The 9,342-nt window shown below is 39.8% G+C and overlaps 1 long non-coding RNA gene across 1 annotated transcript; it reads right to left on the bottom strand.

The window, feature by feature from the left end:
• Window positions 1-5,003: 5,003 nt before the first annotated feature.
• LOC107076767 (uncharacterized) lies at window positions 5,004-9,229 on the bottom strand. The gene is made up of 2 exons (XR_001477922.2): window positions 9,138-9,229; window positions 5,004-5,267 (listed from the first exon to the last, which is right to left on the bottom strand). It is a non-coding gene; the product is annotated as an uncharacterized lncRNA (long non-coding RNA).
• Window positions 9,230-9,342: the final 113 nt, after the last annotated feature.

Below are 9,342 nucleotides of genomic sequence, written 5' to 3'. Positions count from 1 at the left end.
GTTAAAAAGAAGGAATATAATATTTCAGTAGTTCTGCTCAGAATTAGTGTACCATTAGTGAACATCTTATAAAGTCTCACTTACAGATTTAACCTGGATCTTCATATCGCCAAGGTTACCATTCTGTGTCGTGGTTTGTCTGATATTGGAAGCAAAGCATGGTTGAGTCTGGTCAATATTCATATGGGAGACCTCTACGTAAAACCAGTTTACTGATGGACCAGTAGGTGGCGTACTTTCTTCTGCCGTGGAACTTCCTAACCAATGCCCCATTGTAATGTTGTCCTTCGGATGAGGCATTAAGCCAAAGGTCATGACAGTTTTGGTCAATATAAGCAACTATTCCAAAGAGTAGAGGTGTTAACCCAACCTGCTGACAAGAGAAAACAAATTCTGTTTGCTCATGTCAAGTAGCTAATACAATCACTGCCGGTCTGTTTTGTGAACGGTTTTGTTTTTACTGGATTTCATGGAAAACCAATCCAGTCGGCAGATACAGCAAAGGGCAGTTATCTTCATAAATGACTAAACCTTCTAGAAACATTGTACAGAGGTACAGTACACCCAAGTCATAAAAAGTGGTATAATGTCTTAAAGCATAAGCGAAGTGCAAATAAAATATTAGAAGCCACAATAAAGACCAGGAAATGCTTAATATTAATGTTATGAAAAAAATAGTATTCTGTTCACTATGGCAAACCTAAACCTAGTGAATTTTGAAAGATTAGATTCAGGAGACAAAAGTAATGGACAGTTGGAATCTGATTTTATTTCTGTTTACTTCAGTAGAAAATCAGAATGGTTCTTGCTTATATGTATGGTGGTGTAGTCCTGTTGCCTATCCTGTGTCTTGTGATATTACATTCAAGCTCATTTTTATTTCTGAACACAAGAGGGCACCAATTGCACAGTTTGAAAGGAGCTACTGGGAGTGTCCATTCTAGGTCCTGGAGTGTCGGTGTCTCTGCATGTTTTCTAGATCATTTTATGGCAGCAGAAGCTGTTAATTTGGTCCAGTTAAGTCAGCAACCAGCTGGTTTAGTTCTCAAAGAGGGGATTTGGAAAGTAAATCTGCAGACACACCAAATTTCTAGGCCCAGGGCTGGACATGACAGACTTAAGTAAACATTGATGCCAAAAAGAAGGAAAACTGCACTCACAGGAAATTGCTCAGAATGTAGGATTATAATCTTTCAATACAGATCGTTGAGCTCCATAGCTTTATAATTATGCCTTTTTCTCAGACCCTCCAATGATAAAGGCATAACCATAGTATAAAGTCCATGTTTTCTTATCTGGTTTATGGTTGTTTTAGTGGCTCTTACCAGGTTGTGACTGATTTGCATTGGACTTGTACATATATACGGTCAAAAGGTGGCGTGGCAAACCCTGCACAAGTCTTCATTTCAATAATCCTGTAGGCAGCACCGTCCCCACATGTGGGGTCCACTCCCACAAGCCTCCGACTCAGGGCTGAGGTGAAAGCCAAGTGCATCCTGTGCACACCAGAGGGGAAGTGTTTCTAGCAGGCTGAAGAACCTTGGACAAAAATGACGTTGTCTCAGAATCGCATCCTCTTCTCTGCAAGTTGTTAGGTTAATGGCTCACAAGGATATCGGTTCATGCTTGGTTTGATGCCTCTCTTGTATTTTTCTGCACAGTATTTTATGCTTTGTTAACCATTTGGTGAATGGTCAAACTGAAACCATTGCAAGGGCCTACCAGATCGTACAAAGTCCATCTTGTTTAGTCAGAATCCACATTATGTAACTTGCTGCTGGTTGATTGCAGTTTGTTTGTATTCTCATTATGAAACAGTTGCATCAGTTCCTCCTTCTTAGGGAAAAATTATAATTCTAATACTGTATAATGCATAATTTGCCTGAAGTTACTAAACTGATTATGTATAAACTATTAAGCGTTCTTGAATAGGCTGTTGTCATTCTGCAGGGTCCCTGTTATAGATGCATCTAAATGTGTACCTCTGACTGCCTATAACTATTTATTTGCTTACAAGATTTCTTGCCCAGATCCAGAGCAACTTTGTCACACACAATCTACAGGATTGGTGGATAACCAAAATGGAAATAAATTACAAGCTTACAGTACATCCACATAAATATAGTACCATACAGGAACAGATAGGCCAGATAGCCAGCAGCCATTTCACTCTACAACTCACAACTGGCAACCCACTGAAACTGGGATTCTGTTGTCAGATGTAAGCCTGGTCAGTACCTGGATGAGAGACCTCCTGGGAAAAACTAAGGTTGCTGCTGGAAGAGGTATTAGTAGGGCCTGCAGGGGGTGCTCACCCTGCTGTCCATGTGGGTCCTAATGCCCCAGTATAGTGACGGGGACACTATACTGTAAACAGGTGCTGTCCTTCGGATGAGACATAAAACTGAGGTCCTGACTCTCTATGGTCATTATAAATCCCAGGGCGTTTCTCGAAAAGTGTAGGGGTGTAACCCTGGCGTTCTGGCCAAATTTCCCATTGGTCCTTACCAATCATCTCCTAATAATCCCCATCTATGAATTGGCTTCATTACTCTGCTCTCCTTCCCACTGATAGCTGATGTGTGGTGAGCGTTCTGGCGCACTATGGCTGCTGTCACATCATCCAGGTGGATGTTGGTGGTGGGGGAGGGGAGTCCCCATTACCTGTAAAGCCCTTTGAGTGGAGTGTCCAGAAAAAGCACTATATAAGTGTAAGCAATTATTATTTATTGTAATTGCCAGCATCTACTAGCAGGGTAATTGCAGCAGGCGTAGAGGGGGGGTGGTTTAATAGTACAAAGTAAACCGCAATCCAGAAAATACAGAAAAATGCATATACAAGGTAAACAGTGTGTAGTGCAAAAAAACTAGCACAACAGGTAAACGGAGTGCAGATCTGCTGGGTGGCCTTAGTTATTTGATGCTGTTTTCAGTTATTTGATTGCAAAGGGGAAGTCACAGTAGTGGTTGAAAGGGGGTGAGGAAAGCTGAGTTGAAAGAGATGATCAGGGGAGCTTTCAGAACAGGTGAGTCTTAAAGAGGTGATCGGGGACTGCTCAATCTGTGAAGGCAGGTCAGTTCACCGGAAAACAGCAAGATTAGAGAAGCAACAGACTCTGTATTCTTGAACAGGGAGAGTGGCGGGGGGGGAGAGACAACATACTGTAGTCTGTTAGTAGTCAAACATAACAATGTTAAGTAAATTCAGAAAAGAGATGTACACAATTAAAATAATGCAAAAATTGATATTGTATAGACTTTATTTGTCAGTTGGTTTAGCCTACTGGGGAATCTTATGCTGTCTCCTACTCCAGCTGACATCCAGTGATGAGTAAAGTGAATAAACAATGGATGGATTAAGTGCATTCCAAATACCCCCAAGGCCAATGGCACTGGAGGGCATGCTCCCCTTCGGCAAAGAAAAAAAGTAAAAGCTGTGGAATGAGATGTGATGTGTACAACGTTTTGACCATAATTAATTATTTAAAGCATAATCTCCTTTCAAGTTCCATAGAAATTCTTAGCCTCATTTTCCAACCCAGTCAAGAGCAAACAATATAAAATATAGAACCAGGAAGCGATTATGTTGTCTCGTTAAACTGGTAATGTTCCTGCCTCTACCTCGGTTTTCCAAATTCAGCTCCTATTGATGTTGTCACTGTGTGTTTGATGCTATGTGTAGAGGTGGTTTTCTTTATTACTTCTATATGAAAAAGCATGGATTCAGGTTTTCTCTGGAAAATGAAACAGAAATCTAAAACTTGTTTTACCACTTTATTTGGGGTATTTGTAAGGTCAAATTGCATCTGAAAGAATTGTGGAAAAATGAGCAGTTGAGTGCCAATTCCCTGGTAGACCATTATGTGCTAAAGGGAAATCTATTGTTTCTTTCCTTCAAAGAAAAGCAAAGGGAGTGGAGTAGCAGAGTTTCGGGAATGAAACAGGGAAGAAAGAAGAAGAAGCAGCAGGGTTTTCAATGAGCTGGCAGAAGCAGGGAGGCCAGCTAAGAGTCTAGACAAGGCAGAACTAAGGTCTGGACAAGAATCTATGAGGGTTAGTTGGGTCACAGGGGTGTGTATGAATGGAAAAGGTGGAGGAGGATTTAGAGAGCTGAGGTGAAGGTAGTTTGAGAACATCCAGGAGATGAAGAAGAAGTATTGGAAGCTGAGGGTAGTACAGATTAGTACATAAAGACATCACTGGCAGAGAGATGGTGTGAGGAGCCAAGAGGGTAAAAGCCACTGGCAGTGACTGTAGACCGAGAATTGAGGGGTCGCAGAACTGAGCCCTTGGGACACCTCAACACTGGCTGAATTCTAACATTTATGAGATACAGCATGAGACACTGCATGTCTGCATTATTAACAAGGTGCAATGACTTCTTTCTAAATATTGTATTATCTGTAATTCTGTTACAGAAATAATATTTGTATTTGTAATATTTGTATTAAAAAATTGGGCCTGTTCTTCCTCTGATAGGACATTGAGAGAATATCCTGTGTCAATCAATATTAATGAAGGTTAAAGAAGTACTGGTCTCAGGTCAACATTGTTAATCACGGGCATTTAGACAGAGAATGGATATTTATATATATATATTCAAGTAGTTGGAATTATTTTCTATAAATATCTCTTCAAAAGCTTCTTTGGTACAAAGGCTCCTCATTTGGATGGGGGTGAATGCTGAATATCCTGACTAACCTGGACTGACTGGATCAATAAAACTACCATGAATGCCTGCTGTTTGTTGACAGGAGTATCAGACACCGCTAAACCTTCCCTAGCAGTTCTGTTTGCAGTGAAACATTTAGCGTGTTTGCAATACAATCTAACCATATTATGACAACAGCAAAAATTAAAGAGAACCAAGAAGAGGGCAATGAGAAAACATATTTCTGTAACAGTACAAAATTGAAACAAATGTGGATATCCTACCAGTTAATGATGACTTGGTGCATAAGGGCAGCACCTAGGATTCTGCAATACTTGTTAAGCTGCTTAGGTAAGGTGAAATCACAGTATTTATTGGCAAAGATGATTAGCGAGGTCATCCATGCTAAGAGCCCTATGTTCTGGGAAGAGTTAATCCTACTGTAGATTTTTTTTTGAAGTGTTACTGCTCAAATGGAGTTCCTTCTTCTAGAAAAAAGGGTCCGGCTTCTTCATTGTTCTTTGTGGTGCCCTGTTCAGTGTTCCTGCCCTTTACTGTAAAAGCACCGGGACATTCGACACAACCCTTCCTTCAGAATTCCTTCTGGTATCGGTTCCTTAGTATAGAGAACAAAACACATATTAATGCTTGTTACTTACTGTAGAGAAATGATGAATGTTATGAATGTGTCATAATTAACTTAATAAAATATATATTGAGCATTTATTATTGGCTAAATGTAACACATAGAGTACTGGATGTTTTATACATTTGCTATACCGGATGTATTAAGTGCTGGTATGTCCATCATGAAGACTAGTACATGCCTTTTTGTTGACTCATATAGTGTTACTGAGGTCTAGACCAAAGTCATTTTATCTTTGCTTTGGTAAACTTGACTTGTTCCCTTTATCTATGTCCTCCTGCTGACATTCAAGGCTCTGGGAAGCACAACATTCCTTTAGCCTTCTGAATTCGTGCTGCATCAGATTTCCATATATGAAACAACAGAATGCTTTATTCAGTCTGGCTGTCTGGTTCTTTTGTTAACACAAGATTTGTCCACACCGCATGTTTGTTTTATACTGAAGCACACAAAAAATGCCTACACACAGAAATCACATAAATCTACAAAATTATTACTTTCAAGGCTTATTCTTTCAGTAGTTTTGCATTCACTGGCAGGCACTCAGTGTACCAGACTGTATGTTTTCCAGTCTGCCTTTGTTCAAACTTAAAATGAAAAGTTTTTATTTCAGCCAGGTTTGTAAAAATTCCTCAAAAAGATTCTGTTCATACATTAGGCATTATACAATGGGATGAATCCTGAAATTATTGCATTAAGACTTTTTTTCTTGTTTTTTTTAATAACATCAGTGCAGTTGGAAGAAAATGTTCCTTGATTTAATCTAGACAGTCCTAAAAATGATCTGCCAGAGCCGAGAAAACAAAAGATAAGCTGGCACTGAAAGAAAGCTGTTCAGATCGTCTTGTTGGCTCATTGAAACTAGACAGTGAGATCAGGACACAAAAGTCTCGTGAAGCTATGTGAAAATACAAATCAAATGCTTTTTTGATTCAGACCATAGCAACATTTAATATCACTCGGAATTTGTAAGCATACGATGTCCTCCCCAACTCTCAGGCTGCTGTCCAGTTGTTTCCTTTTCTCCAAAAAAACAATGTCTTAAGCCTAGAAAAGAATGTATAAATATAGCTTGTCAGGCTTTTTTACTATGCCCTGAAAAGCGATCCTTGTGACCCCTTCACATTCAAGGTGACGAGAGCGGAAGCTGAGCTGTGAAACCGCTGCAGCTCTTTTCACACCGATTAAAGAGAAGGGCTCAGAGCAGGCGCGTGGAGTTTGGATGTGGTTAAAACCTTAAACCTTTGTTACTAGCACCAGCCCCAAAGTGCACATATAGTTCTACAATAACACAGAGGAAATAATGGCGGACCAGCAGAGCTAACACAAAAAAAAAGTTATTTCGGCAGTCCGTTTAGACACATTTCAGTTTTCAAGATTTGTAGCCCTGTAGCTGTTAATTACACCTTAACATTTTGTAACAGTACAACAATGACCGCAGTGTTTTTGTCTTTATAACACTTCTTTGTCTTTTTGACATTTTTTGTCTTCATGCCCAATCCTCTGTTCTTCTGTAATATGTACTGATTATCACCACCTTGATCTTTGGTTTTCCCATCCCACTACACACTAGATTGTAAATCTGAAAAACAAACATGCTGATGAGTATGATCTGACATTAATCCATGTAACATATATCTACAGTAGATGAAGGTGATGCTGTTTTCTAAGATGTACATATAGTATATGAATACTAATGAACTTCACGTAAGGCATGATAGTACTATCTAGTACTCAGTATAATGGTGAGTATCTTCAGCTCAAGATACAAAGATTTCTGAAAAAAGTGGGTGACTTCTATGAAGAAGGCTCTACAGCCAAAACGTACAGTACTTCTCCTTTTTTGTTTTTTAGCATGGAATTAACCTTTACTTGTTTCCAGCCAACACAGGCTGACACTTGCTGACAAACATCTTCAGTCTCTCCTGTCATGTTAATCACTTGAATAGATACTCGGTATCTGACCACTTGTGAAGCTGAGATTCTTCTGTTTGTCACGATGTGATAAGTGGTGAGCACACAGCAGCTTGTGACATGTGGAAGATTTGCGAAACTCTTCCCCACACCTAACCTGTGAGAGCTATGCCACCTCTTCCCTGTGAACTCTCTTCGACTTCAGTTCTCTTTCCAATTCCATTCCATCTGAACATTGGTAAAATGGCAAATTATTGTCACACAAAAACAAGCCTATCTATCCTGTAGCATTGGAAAGTTAAACAGGTTGAGTCTCAGACTGCTCTTTCAAATCAGTGGATTCAGAAATAAGTCTGCACTGTTAAAATGTTTTCCACGATACAGAACTAGGAAAGCCAGTGCAGTAACTACTTTTTAGTTTTATTTCCTTTCACAACTTCACTGGTGAACCCACAACAAAAAACGGATCTTAATACTTGTGGGTTTCCTTCAGCTGTCAGGAAGGAGAGGATCTGTGGGCAGTATTCCTGTACCCTTCCCAGAATCTGTAGTTGCTCAGAGCTGATTCAAAGAGTTTTTAAGAACAAAAGGGGAACCCTGAAGAAAGGGCACAGGCAAGCCAAGACTTGGCTCACCCTACAGATGTGAAAAGCAAGGGTGTGTTTGTTTTGTGATGCCCGCTTAAAAATAACTATTTCAAAGAGTTGTTGCTTTTACACAACACTTTATCTGCTGGTATTTGTTCTGGGGAAAAAAACTGTTCCCTGAAATCAGTGTACCGGTAAAGACTTGAATTCCTACCAAATGTTTCTCACTGGCTCTAGAAAATTACAAGGAATGACCACGTATGACTTATTTTTTAGTCCAGCAGCTGAATCACGGAAACTAAAGGAACAATTAGTTTGAAGTTTCAAGATATTCTTTTCCTTTCACTGTGAGGTCCCAAACATCATGCCAACCACATTCCTATACTGCCTTTCTTAACTTGTATTGTTTTGTAAAGTCTGCGTTACTAAGTCTATGTTGTTGACAAACAGTGAACGGAGAGGAGGAAAAACAACTGTGCTCTAGTTTGGCTCTTTCAGAGGAGCCGTGTAAACACTGTAAACCAGAGGACAGGAATCTAATTAAAATACCATCACTTTACATAAAAGAGCGCTGGTACAGTATATTCAACTGTTAAAAGGTTTTGTCTTTGTAAATTGCACAGGGGGGTTGTTGGTTTTTTCCCTCTTAATATACACTCGGTAATTAAATTTCTGCTCCACTGGCCTTTCGATAAAGAGATACAGTAAGTTTCTAACACCTTTATTTTAGTGCGTACCTGTAAGCCACCACTTTAGTAGTGCCTGTGGAGTTTAGTTAACACAACCTGTTAGTACTACAGTACATCCGCAACCCATACGTTATTTATGAATCATGCAGTAATTTTAAATCGCGATACCCTGTATTGATTGTGCTTTAGTGATAAAAGGCAAAACGTTGCTCGCTAGCCATTATACAGACGATGTTGCTCATCTCAGCGCATAAAAAACATTGACACATGGCACTACTAACATTACGTGCCAGCCAAAGGTTCTGTCACAGAGCTGTAATAAGAATGATCAGTCATAGAAAAAGGTGTCTCTCGGGACAGCTGCTTGAGAACAGGAAGCAAATGTATGTATCATCAATGACGCATCGTGTAATAATGTAAAGCTTTCGGTTTGTTTACACGCTACCTGTTAACAAACTTATTCGGGTTTTATTTTAGCTATTAAAGTATTAAGGTTCAGCAAGTCCAAATGGGAATCTCGTGTGCTCCATACAGGTGTACCTAACACGTTTTTACATTTGGAGATCTGTCCTGCGGAAAACTGTTCAAGAGCGTCTAGCGACAAAATGTTGTTATCGTTTTTGAAATTGTTCGGATGGCCAAAACAGTACCTGTCGCGCGAAGGTTTCACTTTTTATTTTTGAGCTCCTTAACTCGTTCATTCTGAGTCATTCGCAGGCACCGATCTCAGGCGACGCCTTGCAAGTGTGCGCTGAAGTTCACAAGTGACGGCATGACTTTTGGGATTGTCCAATTCTTTTACCTGGAGCAAGACAAAGCACGGGTCCCGGATCGTAAATTGATCAATGTTCTAGA

Source organism: Lepisosteus oculatus, chromosome 5, assembly GCF_040954835.1.
Source record: "Lepisosteus oculatus isolate fLepOcu1 chromosome 5, fLepOcu1.hap2, whole genome shotgun sequence".
Lineage (NCBI taxonomy): Eukaryota > Metazoa > Chordata > Actinopteri > Semionotiformes > Lepisosteidae > Lepisosteus > Lepisosteus oculatus.
This window is presented reverse-complemented; position numbering and strand designations above follow the sequence as displayed.